Raw genomic sequence first — 18,468 nt, 5'->3', positions numbered from 1 at the left:
GATTTATAATAAATCTGTCAATATGAGTTGCAAAGGTTCTAAGTCTGATTGAAGCTTTTATTAACCTGTACATTACCAGGAAAAGCACTCTGTAATAGATTTGTCACAATCACACTGCATGCAGGCAAGTTCCCCTGATAGTTGGAGATGCCATGGAGTGAGCTTTTAACCATTTAAATGTGGGAGGGAGTGAGCGTCAATTGGATAGGAGGTTGCCACCCTCCAAAACAGCCAAGACTAGCTGCACAAGAATTATAAAACATACAGAACACCTACAAGCTCAAATTGAACCCCCAAAATACCCACAACATATATATAAGCATATAAGTTTCACAGAGGAGTGCTACTGAGCATGGCAATTTATATTTAAAACCAGAGACATAACATAAAACACAGACAAAGCTCAGTGCACATCCAGAAAAACTTATATACGGTACAGTGCCTAAATATACATGTATAAATAACTAATAAATAAAATGGTCTTTTAGTTTAACATTTTGGCCAAATTGTTGTAAGCCCTTGAGCCAAACTTCACGGCAGACCACGTTCAAGGGTCCCTACACTAATATAAATTCTTAATAACCTGTGCATTGCCAGGAAGAATGATTTATAATAAATCTGTCAATATGAGTTGCAAAGGTTCTAAGTCTGATTGAAGCTTTTATTAACCTGTACATTACCAGGAAAAGCACTCTGTAATAGATTTGTCACAATCACACTGCATGCAGGCAAGTTCCCCTGATAGTTGGAGATGCCATGGAGTGAGCTTTTAACCATTTAAATGTGGGAGGGAGTGAGCTTCAATTGGATAGGAGGTTGCCACCCTCCAAAACAGCCAAGACTAGCTGCACAAGAATTATAAAACATACAGAACACCTACAAGCTCAAATTGAACCCCCAAAATACCCACAACATATATATAAGCATATAAGTTTCACAGAGGAGTGCTACTGAGCATGGCAATTTATATTTAAAACCAGAGACATAACATAAAACACAGACAAAGCTCAGTGCACATCCAGAAAAACTTATATACGGTACAGTGCCTAAATATACATGTATAAATAACTAATAAATAAAATGGTCTTTTAGTTTAACATTTTGGCCAAATTGTTGTAAGCCCTTGAGCCAAACTTCACGGCAGACCACGTTCAAGGGTCCCTACACTAATATAAATTCTTAATAACCTGTGCATTGCCAGGAAGAATGATTTATAATAAATCTGTCAATATGAGTTGCAAAGGTTCTAAGTCTGATTGAAGCTTTTATTAACCTGTACATTACCAGGAAAAGCACTCTGTAATAGATTTGTCACAATCACACTGCATGCAGGCAAGTTCCCCTGATAGTTGGAGATGCCATGGAGTGAGCTTTTAACCATTTAAATGTGGGAGGGAGTGAGCTTCAATTGGATAGGAGGTTGCCACCCTCCAAAACAACTGTGGTACTCCATGAAACTCAGTACACCCCAAGTATTGTACCTACGTTCACCATCTTCATATCAAATCTGAAAACACCTGCTAAATGAGTTTCAGAAGTTGGTTCCTCAGGAAGAGAGAAGAACTCTCGAAAGCTTGTCATCATATCAAGTGTTAGTCCAAATAAAAAAGGTATCACCTAATACTGAGGCCAGATGCAGGTGGCAGGATTACAATGGGCTGGCCCGTGTGGATAAGGAAAATCGCAGAAGCGGGGTGCATTGCGGATGGGAGGCTTACTTCAGGCCCACCAAAGAAGAGGAAGCATTGCAAGGGGATGAGCGTGGCGTGCCGACCAGGAGGAGAAGAGGCAAGTGAGCGAGCTGCTGAGTAGCTGGCGGGTCTGCCTCGGGCCTACCCAGGGAGAGCAGGAAAGCCTGCACAGAGCAGGGGGTGAAACACCAAGTCGGTGGGACGCGCTGAAGAGACAGGGTCTGCAGAAGAAGATGTTTGACGGGATGCATGCAAGATGCGCAGGATCACTACGGTTATCTGGTGATGCAACATGGAACAGAGGAAAGAAGACAGAGAAGAGATAGAGCTAACGAAGAGAGCAGCAGTGACACAGAGGAGGATCCAAGGCCCATCTGCAGCAGGACATGGATAGTAGATAGTATGATTTAGCTAGAGCGTGGAGAGACCCGCAGAGAAGAGCAAGTGAGGTAAGAACAAAATAAACAGCGAACAAAATGTGAACTGTAAAATATAAATAAAACACGATAATTGAGATGTGTAAAGACAAATAAGTGATGCAACCTGTGCCACTTAAATGATGGATATGTGACTTTACACCAAAGAATTGGTGATGAGTTGGCTGCTAAATCACAAAAAGATGGCTCACATCTTAGGAAAACTGAAGAAAAACAAGTGGAAAAAGCGTACAACCCATGGTGTAGTAATAAAATAAAAATATTGGTGAAAATAAAAGGTGAGTATCACACGCACAAAAATGAAGTCATTAAGTCATGTATGTGCATTAACCAGTATGGTGTTACCAAAGTTGACAGGAGGCTGACACAGGTGGGCTACACCGTCAGCTACTCAATCAGGCAAACGAGATGTGTCTTTAGATGTCTTTGATAATAAAGATGGTGTCCATAGATCTAACAACTCTCTTCTTTGGGTTCTGATCCGATTGACATAGGAATATTTGTCCAAATAGTCACTGAGGGAAACACACTTGAGACAGAATCAGTCGCACACTGAGCCGTCAAGATAGCACTGTGATTGACCTGTATAGCAGTGCGCGACAGCTAAACACACCACCATTAAGCAGCAAATGCTGCAAGGTGGGGAAGCTAGTCACAAATTAGGAACTGCACAGAACCAGAAGCCGTTTTCACAGCACAGGCTACAAGGGAATACACGGTGAAGTGGAGCAGTAAGTACATATAGTGCAGGTATCAATGAAGGCTACAATGTGAAGAAGACTCACCTCTTGAGCACAGGGCAACGGACAGCAACGCAACCGCTAAGCCAGGCGTGCTGCCGTAAATGCCGATGGATTGGCTCAGATGTATGAGGGCTGCTGCTGATAACCATACAGAGGAAGCACACAAAAAACTTAAATACGGGAATCACTGTTACTTGTAGTACACTGGTGGTACCAATCAGACACGTTTGGTAAGACAACGCTTACTTCATCAGGGATGAAATTCATTTTTTTTTTTAAGTGTAGCCCCGGTAAGAAATGGGAGCTATATATCTTTCTCCTACTGGTGCAAGTCCTGTTAAGGGCAGGCCACCAGTAGTTATCATGGGTTTTTCCCCCACATCAAGCCCTGCCTTGAGTGATAGAGGCAGGCCCCTGACTCTGTCTGCAGGCCTGAGACAGAGGGGAGGTTCTGGTGACATCATGAGGGGTGGGGCTGTCTAAAGTTAGTCCTGCCTGCTCCTGTAAGAGACAAGTAGTTATGTCCTGGGAGTTCAGGAGTTGAGTTCTGTCCTGGGAGCAGAGAGGGTGCTGGAGCAGAGAGAGAGATGGTCTGGGAGTTAGAAGGAGACAGGAGAGGAGACGCTCAGCATCTTGATTAGAGCTGATAGCACTGTAGTGCTGTGGACCAATGCCCCTCACCCTGCTGAGGGGGTGAGGGGGGGAAGAGATCTACCCTCACCCAGAGAGTACATCCTGGAGGTGGGGGTTGGGGTATTGAAGCCCCAAACAGCCCATCCTGCTAGGGTACAGCCTGGAGGAGAGGAGTGGAGGAATAGACCTGTACATTTGGAAGCACTGCTGTACATGAACTGCTGCTGCTGCTGTGTGCTGTATCATTGTTACAAGGACAATAAAGACATTGCTGCTTTTATATAAAGACTGTGTGAGATCTGGATCATTCACCCTGGGACCAGGGTTTCTCTGTAAGGGTCCCACCCCATATCCCTGGGGCTTATAGAGATGGAGGCGCTGCACCACAAGGACTGCTAAGAAGATGGAGGCATATACCCCAGAAGCCTGGTCCTGTCATCCCCCACACCAACGCGGGAGACTCCGGCCCTCCTGTTCCAAGCATGTATACACCACCAACATACACGTAATCCGCCCTCACTACACCCTAGAGGTCCAGTCTGCGACTGGGGGGGGGGGGGGGGGGGAACATGGGCTACATAAGTTTAAAAACTATGAAGAAGTAGTTGAAGCTAAGTTGACAAAAGAGGTGATTTTAGGAAGGAGGGCGGTCCCCTTTGATGACATTTTAAAATTGTAGTGCCTTCATTTGGTTTGGTACCTTAAAATGAGCCAGAGAAGTTTAGATTAATTCACCATTTGTGAAACTCCAAAGGGGATTCTGTGAATGATGACATAAATAAATAGAATTATAAAGTATCTTACACCTTTTTTATAGGGCTTAGGAATTGGTGAGGGATGCAGGTAAAGGGGCTCTCCTAGCGAAGACAGATATTGCATTAAGCAGGATGTAATTCAATTTTACATTATCTGGAGGGTTTTTTGTTTGTGGGGCCAGGGGATAGTAATCTATGTTCTCAGTTGTTAGGTACATTCATGAGTTTGGCTGAAAAGATTGGGGTACCATTGGCAAAAGAAAAAATAGAAGGGGGAAATACCTACTGTATATATCTCTCTTGAATAAAGAGTTATTTAGTTAACCCTTTGGCCAAAGCGTATAAGCCTGCAAGCCACTTTCAAGGCATGACCATAATATGCAGGTCCTAACACTAACTGATTAAAATCCGTATTTACCTCTATAATTACCTTTGGCCAAAGGGTTAACTAAATGACCCTTTTTTCAAGAGATATATAGGTATTTCACTGTGTATTTTTGTCACATTGGATGTTGCTCTGGACTTTTTTGTTTCTTGTTTTATGTTTTTAATTTGACATTATATATAGAAGGCAATGCTCTTGTTTGAGTGCAGAGGCCATTTTACGTGCTAAAATGTCCTCACTGTGGCGAGATTGCTTATCAGTTGGAACATAATGTTAAGGAATGGACAGGTGATTTGGCCCCGGTGGGGTCTTGGAAGGGAATCACAATACATTTGCTTATGGCGTGTGTTGCTTTAACCTTTGGCTTATTTTGGTGAACTTCGCAGTAATGTCAGTGGCTGGCATATGGTTTATGGTAATGTTAAATATGTTATATGTTAATGTGTTCAATTGCTGGCAAGGATTGCAATATTTAACAAAAGCTGCAGACGTTTATTTTTTAATCCAAATTGGTGTCAGTGTATTATTTGGTATTGGTTGGGGCGACCTTTGAGAAGGTTATGAAGGAATACGATGGTCAAGAGCGATATAAAGAGAAACATCAAAAGAAATCTAAGTCACCCTCCTGCACTTAACTGATGCTCAGTTTAATCTTACACCAGGTCCTAACTGTGGGTGCTCAATTACTACGTGACCAATGTGGATCCTCTATTTTCTCAAAGCTACAAATACCATCAGAAAGAACACAAATTATGAATTTATCCCAATATTCTTTGAGGAAAACTAGAAATGGTATGTTTGCCTCTTACAGGAGGTAAGGTATTTAAAAACGGTTGCAGTGCCTCATATGAACTGATAAAATGAATTGCTTAACAGTAAAAAATGTAAAGATTTTATGAAATTGAGATGGCCAAGGCACAATAGACCTTTTATTGAGATAAATTGGTATTATGTTTAATTATTTATAGACCTGTTTTAACAAAAAGGAAGAATTTAACTCTTGAAGCAAAATTTAAAGTGGTAATACTACATTTCCCATCCCTTTTTTTGTATATGTAAAGCATGTGGCAATGTATAATTATAAATTCTTACCTAAACTGCCAATCATTTATTGCTCTTGTTACAAATCTGTAAAAATCCTTATGGTGTGACTAATATAATGGCTGCTTCAGTCAGTGTAACGCAGCAGCTACAATGTATCCTTATTTTACTATTGTAGCATTATTTATTGTTACAGTTTACAGCTCAAACTGCTGGGAACATTTGCAACAAATTATCCCAAACATGAAAGTGTTGTACAAACCTTGCACTGCTGGGGAGGTGGACTAAAACCTGTATAGAGATCAGAGGATGCTTTCAAATTAATTAAAAAGGGCATTAACAGTTGAATTAAAAAAAGAAAACAACAACAATGCAGTAAGTATTATCTAATACAACAGAACTGTTTTTTTTTTTTTTAAATAAAACATATAAGAGTTCATATGTTTTGCTGCTTTAGAAGACATAATTTAGAGCTTTCACTGCATCTTGTTTTCTGACAATATTGCATCAAGTACACGACCTTCAGTTTTATGTTTCTTGACATTATCTGATGCCTGTATGGTATTGCATTCATATTATAGAGTAGGTGGAACTTAATTCTGTCTATAATAGACAGCTCACACTATAGGCTGTGAGAACCGCATTACATGTAAAATTATGTCAAACATTCTACATCTAGAAGCATGTCACGAAACTGATATCATAACTGTACACATAACATTCATTGAGTTGTGCTACTTGAATACCTATTTCTTATGACATATCATTTTTAAAGACAATTGCACATAATTCTTTCTTATCTCCTACCTACTCCAAACTCAATTCTCAGCATTTTGTAATTTATAAAACCTTTTGTAAGTAGCAGATCTTCTCTGTGAGCATAAATGAAGATTTATGCTTAAAACATGCAAAGTACTATATAAAACAACAAATAGATAGCATTGTAAAATTATTTTGCCTTAGCTATCGTAAAATTACTCAAGCTTCAAATAATCTACTCTAAAATGAAATGCTGGTTCTTTGGAGACCTAGAAGTTGACTTAATAAATTGTTTCTGCTGTTTGTGCCTGGATTATCCAATGCTAGCTGGGGATTGAATTGAATATATTAAGATTGTTTTTAGTTGGTAAAATAAGATTTTTGTAACTCAGGGAAGCTGGAATAGGAGTGTATTTGAAAAGTCATCCTTCTACTTTACTTTAAGAGCCCTTCCTGACTTTAATCAGCATTAATTTAATTAATTTAATCACCTGGCTATATTGGTATAACCTAAATACATAAAAACGAATTAGAGTGATTAGTAAAACATACTAATAAACGAGTGAACTAAAAACATATAAATAGCGTCTCTGGAATATTTATTGTATCACAAGATACATATCTGAAAATATAGGGGGACTGGTTTTGAAGCAGGGGAATATGGTTCAATTCCTGGTATCAGCTCCTTGTGACCTTGGACAAGTCACTTTATCTCCCTGTGCCAACTCACGAAATTGCTCCATAAAAATCAAGCAATTGATGGAGCAATGCTACTGGATTTTTACCCGTAACCTTTTCACTGGCAAGGTTGGTTGTCAGCTGTGTGACCAAGCACACTCTCAGAACTTTGCTATACGTTTGTCACTTCATGATCATTATGGAAGATTTCAATGCCCATTAGGCCCATTAGGCCTCGGGCATGTTAGTTGCTTGCTGGCGGAAGCACGCTGAGGCGCGCTCCCGCTCAGCACTGAGCCCCTACAGTCGCAATTAGAGCGGCTTTAGTAGGGGCTCATCTGGTCTTAGGGGAATTTAAAATTCCCCTGCTTGCCGGCGAGACAGGCCGGTCACGTGAGCGGTTTGCCCAATGAGGGCGAACCAGCTCCGTGACGTCACTGGCCCGCCCCCGGCCAGTGACGCGCCCGCCCCCGGCCCTCCTCCTGCAGGCCCGCTGACGGCGCGTGCGGTAAGCAACCGCAAAGCCAGGGAAAGAACCCGCTTTCCCTGAGCCTCAGCGCGCCTCAGCGAGCAAGCAGGGAGCATGGACTCAGCCTTAGAAAGACAAGCAGTAAGTATGGTTACATAACAGGAATGAATGTTAGAATTTGCAGAATGTGAAAACTTTATCATCATGGATCATTCATAGAAGAATCCAAATCGAAAATGGACATGGAACGGACCCAAAAGAATAAAGAATGAAATTGACTATATCATAACAAGAAACACGATTGAAAACTGCGCAATCCTTAACAGTTATGACTCAAGGAGTGATCACCGATTGTTCGCTGCAACTTTCTCCTGAATGCAAAGTTAGAAAGAAAACTGATTAAAAATCAAATAAAGATATATAATATGGCATTGACACTACTCTCGCACAATAATAGCCAGATCAAAAGACGGATAGCTTTCTGACTACAAGAGGAAAAAGGCAGACATATTGTTATTGCAGGAAACGCACATTAGCAGCACGAACACACCCAAATTCCTAGATAAGGGTTCTTACCATTTCTACACATCCTCAGCCCCGGTGAAGAAACGAGGAGTAGCCATCCTTTTCAACAATAACACACCTTTTGTGGCCCAGACAGTTAAAAAAGATAGGGATGGTAGATTCCTCATATTAGTAGGAACAATACACGAACAATGGATTACAGTAGCCACCATTTATGCCCCATGCATACAATATGCAACGTTCTTCAGTAAATTCTTCCAAACCCTACAGTCAATAGCAAAGGGATGCGTTATACTGGCGGGAGATTTCAATATGACATTGCATCCGGGCCTAGATAGATCAGGAAGAGGGGGGTCAGCTAATAAGAAAACAAGGGCATCTCTGCTCCAGGGTTGCAAGAACAACCACTTGGCGGATATATGGCGGGAGATGCACCCATTAGACAGGGACTACACGTTCTTCTCCCACCCGCGCCACACGTACAGCAGAATCGATTACTTCCTTATTTCATGTTGAATGGTTCCGATGGTCTCCATGGGCGTCCGCAGGGGGGGACAAGGGGGGGCGCTTGCCCCCCCCTGGATCTCTCGCAGTCCTGGCCGTGCCAGTCAAAAAAAAAAAATCCCCGTGCGCAGTGCTGACACATCCTTCCAGTCGCCCCTGGCAACCAGATTGTACCCGCTGACGATCCCTACAATTCCCCTGCCGGACTCCCCCCCCCCCAAACCTGATTGGCTGGCGCTTTGCCAGGATTTTTTTTTTTTGGCTCGCAGCCAGGCTCTGAGCTGTGAAGCCGCCATTTCTTATGTTCAGCATAGAGCAAGGTAGCAATGTCCCATGTCCTCCCATGCTTCTCCCCTGGCCTCCTTTGGCCCCCTCAGTGGTCTCCCCTGGTCCCCCCACAGCCTCCCCTGGTCCCCCCATGGCCTCCCCTGGTCCCCCCATGGCCTCCCCTGGTCCTCCCACAGCCTCCCCTGGTCCCCCCACAGCCTCCCCTGGTCCCCCCAAGACCTCCCTTGGTCCCCCCACGGCCTCCAGAGGTCTGCCCACGGCCTCCCCTGGTCCCCCCACAGCCTCCCCTGGTCCCCCCACGGCCTCCCCTGGTCCCCCCACAGCCTCCCCTGGTCCCCCCACTGCCTCCCCTGGTCCCCCCACAGCCTCCCCTGGTCCCCCCACAGCCTCCCCTGGTCCCCCCAACACCTCCCCTGGTCCCACCATGGCCTCCAGAGGTCCCCCCACGGCCTCCAGAGGTCCCCCCACAGCCTCCCATTGTCCCCCCACGGCCTCCAGAGGTCCCCCCACGGCCTGCCATTTCCCCCCCATGGCCTCCCCTGGTCCCCCCATGGCCTCCCCTGGTCCCCCCATGGCCTCCCCTGGTCCCCCCATGGCCTCCCCTGGTCCTCCCACGGCCTCCCCTGGTCCCACCATGGCCTCCCCTGGTCCCCCCACAGCCTCCCCTGGTCCCCTCATGACCTCCCCTGGTCCCCCCACAGCCTCCCACGGCCTCCCCTGGTCCCCCCACGGCCTCCCCTGGTCCCCCCATGGCCTCCCCTGGTCCCCCCAAGACCTCCCCTGGTCCCACCATGGCCTCCAGAGGTCCCCCCATGGCCTCCAGAGGTCCCCCCAGGGCCTCCCATTGTCCCCCCATGGCCTCCCATTGTCCCCCCATGGCCTCCCCTGGTCCCCCCATGGCCTCCCCTGGTCCCCCCACGACCTCTCCTGGACCTCCTCTGGCCCCCCACAGCCTCCCCTGTACCTCCCCCTATGTCTCCCCTGGTCTTCCCCCCTGTCTCCCTCTCTCCCTCTCTCTGTCACCCTGCCTCGCTCTTTCTGTCACCCTACCTCGCTCTCTCTGTCACGATGCCTCGCTCTCTCTGTCACCCTACCTCGCTCTCTCTGTCACCCTGCCTCCCTCTCTCTGTCATCCTGCCTTGCTCTCTCTGTCATCCTGCCTCGCTCTCTCTGTCACCCTGCCTCACTCTCTCTGTCATCCTATCTCGCTCTCTCTGTCTCACACTCTGGATCTGGATATCTTATTTACCCTATATATCTTAACTGTACCTATACAGGTACCTATACTGTACCTACACCAAAATAACCTATACTGCTTTCTTCCAGATCTGACTCAGGCTTCACACGGGAGAAAGCGGAATTCCTCCTAACGCAGAAGACTTTCTGCACTTAAGCGCCAGAGTGATATGGCAAGTTCTACAGGAACCCACCAGATCCGGTAACCCTGAGTAGCTGCTCTTTTTTGATGTCATAACTACACTTTCACAGTTGCTTTATTAACCTGCTTTCTCAAATTTGCTTGAAAATGCACCATTTGCACACTTTTTTTCAAAATTTTCTCGGGGGGGGGGGGGGGAAACCCCCCTTATGCTGGTCAGGCTCGCTCACCACGGTGCACTCACCACCACTTTTACGCCGGGCACTGGCCGTTAAAATTATGCCCCCCCCCAGAAAAATTTCTGCGGACGCTCATGATGGTCTCCCATACGGCGATCCATGATATTTCATGGTCGGACCATGCACCAATCGAGCTAAGGTGCAAGGACATCCGGCTCAGCCGGCCGGGGGCGACCTGGAAACTTAATGAGGCAGTCCTTAAGATACCCGAAACCTGCGCGATGATCGGGAACGAAAGAGCAGTTTTTCCGTATAAATGCGGGCTCTGTGGAATCTCACTTGGTGTTGTGGGAGGCTCACAAAGCTACACTGCGTGGTGTCATAATTAGCATCACGGACAGGTGGAAAAGAGAAAGAGAAGCCAAAATCGCTGCTCTACAAACCAAACTACACACCCTAGCATCCAAACATAAAACTAACCCCGATATACAAATACTACAGGCAATCAAAGACACCAAGATAGAATTGAATATGTTGCTAACCTCCAAGGCCGATAATTCACTGAGTTGGTCTAAGAGGAAGTTTTATGAGAAGGCCAATCGACCGGATACGATGCTAGCCCGAGTACTGAAAGACAGGCAATCTAAGTTTAACATCCAAGCTATACGCTTAAAATCTGATATTTGTACGGCCAATCCACAGAAAACAGTAGAAGAATTTGGAGAATTCTATAGTTCCCTATATGATGGGAAAAAAGTGGCACATAATCAAAAAACGAGCACAGCCTTAAGAGATTTCTTAGCTAACTCGAACCTGGGAAGATTGATAGAGTGCGACCGACAGGCCCTGGGTGCTGATTTCACATTGGAAGAGGTATCCCCGGCTATTAAAGAACTTAAACCATCAAAGGCACCTGGCCCAGATGGTTTCTCAGGGCTCTATTACAAGAAATATGTAAAATATTTAGCCCCAAGGTTGCTCCACATGTTTAATGCAATCTTGGCAGGAGCTCCCATCCCCGGGGACATGCTGCGACCGTCCATATCACTAATACACAAACCTGGCAAAGACCCGCTGGACTGCAAAAGTTACAGGCCGATCTCCCTAATTAACACAGATATCAAGTTAAAGTAAGAAAAATGCACAAATGCGCACCAGGGATTAGATAATGGGATTTATTTAAAATACACAAACACTGAGGGGATCCAACCTCACCTCAGCTAAAAATGTTATACAGCTCAGACACAGTGACCATATGATATGACCTCTGAGATATCTAAACCCTAAACAGTACAACATAAAAGACACAATAAAAATGAATATAATCAGTAAAACAAAAATAGAAATCCATCTAACGATTCAAAGTGAAACCGCCATAGATTATAAAAAAACTGGCAAGGGGAGACGGACACTTACACTGAGGCAGAAATGCGGGTTCACGGTGTCCGTATAGAGATCCGGATCACGGCACCGTGAAGCTGGAACACACCGCTTGTGCCTCTCGCAGGCTCCGTCTCAGCTTGTCAGGAAACACGCGCAGGATGACCTGTCTTGACCCCTGTTGCAGGCCAGTGCCTGTCTGTAGCATCCAGCTCTCTTAGCTGGAATCAGGGGAGAGGGGACATCAAGTTATATGCTAAATTACTGGCCAATAGATTGTCTTATCCTACCCAGACTTAAACACCCAGATCAGGTCGGGTTTATCACAGGGAGACAAGCAGCGGACAACACCCGACGAATTATTGATCTGGTAGAATTGGCTAATAAAATTAACACCCAAAGCATGCTGTTAAGTCTGGATGCTGAAAAAGCATTTGATAGGATAGACTGGCCATACTTACAAGAAACTCTCGCAGCATTTGGCTTCGGGGATCAGATGAGTAGGGCGATCATGTCGTTATACTCAAACCCTACAGCTAGGGTGATACATCAGGGCTTCCCCTCACCTTCATTCCAAATCAAAAGTGGTGCTCGATAAGGATGCCCGCTATCTCCCCTCTTATTCGCCCTATGTATCGAACAACTAGCTGCTAGAATACGAGCTAACCCAGATATTGCAGGGTTAAACGCTTACTCTCAATCACACAAAGCGGCCCTGTATGCAGACTATATCCTCTAATCATAACAAAACCCCTCACCACTTTGCCCAACCTATTCGACCTCCTGAGCAGATTTTCAAAGATATCTGGATTCAAAATTAACCAATCCAAATCGGAAGCACTCAACATTAACCTCCCCAGTCACACGGAAGAGCTGTTGAAGTTGAATTTTCAGTTCAATTGGCAACAGAAACACATAAAGTACTTAGGAATCCACATCACCAGAGAGGCCAACCTCATCTATAGTGCAAATTATCTCAACCTAATTCGGACTCTTAAAAAAGACCTACATAGATGGTCCTCCAAGAGGATTTCCTGGATCGGTAGGATACATAGTTTCAAGATGAACCTACTACCGTGTATCCTATACCTCTTCCAGACACTCCCTGTGCCACTTAAAACAACAGATATACTCTCGCTCCAAACAGAAATCTATAAATTTATCTGGGGTAGGAAAAAATCGAGAGTCAATCTCTCCAATATGAAAAGACCTGTTGCTGCTGGTGGTTTGGCGGTACCCTGTCTATTAACATATTATAAAGCGGCCCAATTAAGCCAAATTGTTCAAAGGCACTCCAACCCCCAATTGAAAAGGTGGGTAGAACTGGAAAATGCCGTATGCTCCCCAAAGGAACTTAGCGGCCTGATTTGGTTACCAAAAACAGCGTTTAACCGCAGAGAGATACCGCTCACCTCAATGACCAACTCTCTATCGATCTGGGAGGCGACCAAATTTAAGAATGCCCTGACATCAAAGCACTCGCTGATGTCTCCCATTTGGAATAACCCAGTGTTCGCACCCGGCATGGCTGGGACCAGTATCCCGATCTGGAAACAAAAAGGCTATACACGAATGAAAGACCTGGAGGGAGACAACCAGAAAATCAAGACCTTTGATCACCTAAGATTAGAAAAAGAAATACCTCACTCTGAATTTTTTAAATACCTCCAGGTCAGAGCATTTTATAATAAATTTGCCCCATACCCCCCCTGACAAAATTAGAAAAGCTCTGTCGGGCTGACACCGACACAAGGGGACTTATATCAACAATATATGGGGAGGTAGTCGGTTCTGCTGACCTAGAACAACAGATCCCCTCATACAGGACCAAGTGGGAAACAGACCTAGGGGAAACCCTGGAAGATGAGGAATGGAGCGCCATCTACTTGGCCCCCGCAAAAAGCTCCATATGTACCACACGTAAGGAGAACGCATATAAGGTCCTCATGAGGTGGTACCTCACCCACTAAAATTATCTAAATACATGCCGGGATCCTCCTCACTGTGCCCCAAACAGTGTGGCGGATCAGCAGATTTGTTACACATGCTGTGGTCTTGCCCAAAAATATCCCCTATATGGGAAGAAATCAGAAATTGGATCCAGAGGGTTTTTGACCTCACTATTCCCCCTGACCCATGGCTGTTCCTGCTAAACAGACCGTTGCCGGGCTTATCAAAAGCAAGTTCCAAGTTAGTTGCACATTTTGCACTCGCGACGAGATGTGAGATCGCAGCACTGTGGAAACGCCCCGATATACCAAACATCCCAAAAATTCAAAATCGCATTTGGTTCATCTGCCAGATGGAAAAGTTAACGAGTTTAGTTAACGACACTGGCGACAATTTTCTAAAAGTCTGGATGCCATGGCTGGCGCAGACAGATATCCCGGGGATCGAGTGTACCACAATTTGGCATTAATATCAACAGATGCGTTCTCCTTTGGGTGGGACAGTGTAGGCAACCACACACTTAACAGCCGGACAGGGACTATAATTCCTAATACCCTCAAGATAGGCCCGAGGCTCGGATCATGCTGCTTGAAGAACAAGAAAATTCCAGACCAATGGAGTAATACTAAAGTTATGCTCGTCCACAAGAAAGTAAACAAAGAAGACCTCAATAACTACAGACTAACCAGTCTACTTGCAATCACTAAAAAGTTCCTTATGAAAATAATCACTAATCGGTTAGAACAGACCAAGTGCTGGGCCCTTTGTGTAGTAAAGGAAAAGCCTTGGTGCCATCCATTTGACCTCCCATTCCATCCAGTGGTTGATCAACTATTCCCCGTCGCTTCTTCCTCCTCCCGGGACTCACAAGGAACTGAGGCGACAGTGTCCCATCTCTGTGATGTCACTTTGGGGTTGTGGTACTGCCGCCAGTTAGACATGCCCACCAACATGTTTTGTGAGTTCCTTGCTCACTTTGGGGCTTATGCAGAGAGGGAAGGAAAAAATATAGTGTTAAAGGGCGCCAGCGGGTAAAGGATATGTTCACCAACAGGAAGAAAACCGAAATGGATTCCAGACGGTAGAGATGTGCTTAAAGAAAATACAAAAAAACACAAAACATAGTGTAATACTGTATGTACAAGAAACAAACAACAAACAACATGAGGAAGAGAGCAGCTCGCTCTCGAAACGCGTAGGGTTAATTTGTGGGACTCAAATCACTAAGCCTGGAGGTGCTTCCCGTGCCGTGACGAATCAGCTGGTATCAGCTCCTAATTATCGCGAATCTGCTGCGGTGTACCAGCCACCAGCCACGAGGAGGAGGGAGTGCCAGGGAGAAACAAGCCCGCGCAGTTCAGCGTGTGTAGCTGTATCTTGGCCCCGAACCCGGTGCAACAGCTGAGTGAGCAGCACGCAATTGCTGCGCCTTCATCCATCACCAGCTGCGACGAGAAAGGAAAGCCAGGGGAGAAACACACGCGGTCTGGCGTGTGCAACTATCATCTTGGCCCAGATTCCTGTGCAGTGGCTGTGTGAGCTGAAAAGAGAGGGGATACTCTCCAATATATCCACCGCTTGCAAACCATTTTCGTCCGGTGAGTGGGCACTTCACCTGGAGTAGCTGAATCCGGGTCCCATATCAATTGTCCTTAATATTGTCTTAGATTAATTGTATTATTTGTATATGTTTTTCATGTCCAGTGTTTTTAAACCATTTTATTAAATGTTGTAAAATTCTTACCACCCTTGATCTCAGCTGATATATATTTTTTAAGTAAAATTAGTATAATATATGTTGTTTGTTTCTTGTACATACAGTATTACACTATGTTTTGTGTTTTTTTGTATTTTCTTTAAGCACATCTCTACCGTCTGGAATCCATTTCGGTTTTCTTCCTGTTGGTGAACATATCCTTTACCCGCTGGCGCCCTTTAACACTATATTTTTTCCTTTGTTCTGTTACTGACCAGGGGGTCAGTTTTAGTGTTTAGGCAGCCCCCCATGCTAGGGTAATACCTGCATCAGGGTTATATCATATATATAGATAGCGCTACCTACTCTGTGTTTGCTTATGCAGAGAGGAACATTATTTAATGTGAAAACGGCAGGAAAATAGCCACAGAATTGGAGTAAGTTATGGGCGTATGCTGAAAGCTGCGTTACCTCTTTTTTCTGATGAGATTCAAAATTGCCAATTTTTTCTGGCTACATTGAACTCGCTATAATATAGGGCAGAATGGCGAGTTGCAGTGCATCATGCTATCTGCATACCACCCTATTTTAACATGGCGAATTTACCAATCTTACCACGTGTTTGGCAATTTTTAAAGTAAACAAACCTGCTGTGGCGAATTTTATGAATCTCTCCATGTTCTCTGCAGTTCAAGCTTCTCTGGTGCGTATTTTCGCCAAAAGATGGCGCTATTTCACTTCTCTATCCTCTCTGCATAAGCCCCTTTGTCACTGTTGCGTATCCCTGACGAAGTGAGCTAAGAATTAACAACATCCGGTGGTAGGCGTGTCTGGTGGCAGAACCCCCCATTCCCAAAGTGACATCACAGAGATTGGACACCGTTGCCTCAGCTCCTCACAAGTCCTGGGAGTAAGGAAAAGTTGGTCAACCTGATGGAACAATAAGTCAAACAGACTGCACCAGGGTTTTTGAGAGGCTTTTGCTTTACTACTCAAATGTGAGTGCATTACTTTTTGAATTGTAATTAATAAATGGATTTTACTACACCATTTGTAGGTTTTTTTGCGCTCTCTCTCACAGCTACTAAGCCCAGGTCAAGGCGGGCTTCAGGCAGAAGTGAGGTCAGAGAAGATAGAGATCAGGGCAGGCAGCAAAGAGGAGCAACGTTTTTAGACAAGACAAGCTCTGAGACAACAAGACAGCCAGAAACAAACAGCAAAGCAGAAATAGCAGAGCCAAATTGATCTGGCAACCAGGACCAGGAAACAGTCAGCATAAAAAGAGACCAAGGGTTGCAGCAGTAGCAGCAGCAGCAGCCAGGATTGGCGGAACTCTGATGTATACTGGAGCCTTATAGTGCTTAGTTTGTGGGTTCGGATTCCTCTGGGCCTGAGAGACTTCATGCGTTAAGAAATTACTAGTAATCAAAGAGTACGTACAGAAACAGAGCACTTCTATAATACTTTTCCCAACTTGGGATACTAGAATATTGTCCAGGATGCTAAAGAAAGGAAAATCAACATTTCATCACAGTGCTTTCAACTTGAATGGTGTCCACAAACAGCACTGAATTATAGGACATAATTGGTGACTATTATAAAGGGTGATTATCATTAAATCGTTTAGTCAGCTCTGCTCTTCAGCCTTATTGAGTCATAAATGACCCCATTTCTGCTGCAGAAGCCAGAAATATATCACAACCCCCTCCCCCCCTCTGGCACTAAAGGGCTATAAAATAATGTTTTTATTACATATAGTTTTGGGATCACTGGGACCTCTGAAAATGTTGTAGAATGTATCAGATTAATTTGAGGGCGGGAGAAGCTAGTTAAGGGCAAATAAGAGCTGAACTCTTCTTATGATAAATGAATAAAAAGAGACATTAAAAAAATGCTGCACATTACTAAAAAATTATTGGCTGCAGAACAGCATGAATGCTTTTGAGTGACTGTAAAGCTTTCAAACCAAGTTAAATGGCCACCAAATTCACATGTAACTTAGGATAGAAATATCTCATTTGTCGCCATTGTTTTCATTTTTGTGAAATACGAACTAATTTAAAGCAGCGTTGCAAATTTATTCAACACAAGCAGATGTTTAATCATTCACTTCTGTAAATCTAAAAAAATAAACATTTCCATACTTAACAATTGTGTTGTTTTATTGTCATCAGAATGTATATTAGTCAATTGCACTTATACTTTATTATGGATTTATTATGGATTTTTTTAATTATTAAAAAAAAACATCGAAATACTTTTAATGCATATAAATCTAAAATCAAACATCAATCTAACATCAGGACATACTTGAAAACGAGAGGTAACTCTCAATGTATTACTTCCTGGTAAAATATTTTATAAATAAATAATATAAATGAATATAAGTACACAAATATAACATCTTATTGCAGAGTTTGTCGCATTGTAAATATTAAATATCGTTGAAGTTCTGCAAAATAATTCTACTATATTTCTCATGAGAACACATTTAATATGGTATGGAATACACCATTAAATAAATATATGAGGAGGCTACTGGATATTAACCACTTTGGTTCCAAGAAGGTCCAAAACAGAGCACAGCAGTAGCAAGGAGTGGGGCCACAAACCAGAAAAAGGGGTTAAAAAAATAGTTTATTCCATAACAAGTGAGGGGTACAAAGTAACTCTGACGCGTTTCGGGAACAAGTCCCTTTGTCAAAGGGACTTGTTCCCGAAACGCGTCAGAGTTGCCCTGTACCCCTCACTTGTTATGGAATAAACTATTTTTTAACCCCTTTTTCTGGTTTGTGGCCCCACTCCTTGCTACTGCTGTGCTCTGTTTTGGACCTTTTGGGACATCCATTCAACCTACCTTGCTGACGTGAGGCACGCATCACCCAGGGACAAGCTGCTGTATTGTGAGTACTTACCTGTTCACTCCATATGGTCATGTTAGCTTTGCAGGCTGTTTTATGGGGAGGGTAGGCATGTC

The sequence above is a fragment of the Ascaphus truei genome, chromosome 5 (assembly GCF_040206685.1).
Source record: "Ascaphus truei isolate aAscTru1 chromosome 5, aAscTru1.hap1, whole genome shotgun sequence".
Taxonomy (NCBI): domain Eukaryota; kingdom Metazoa; phylum Chordata; class Amphibia; order Anura; family Ascaphidae; genus Ascaphus; species Ascaphus truei.
This window is presented reverse-complemented; position numbering follows the sequence as displayed.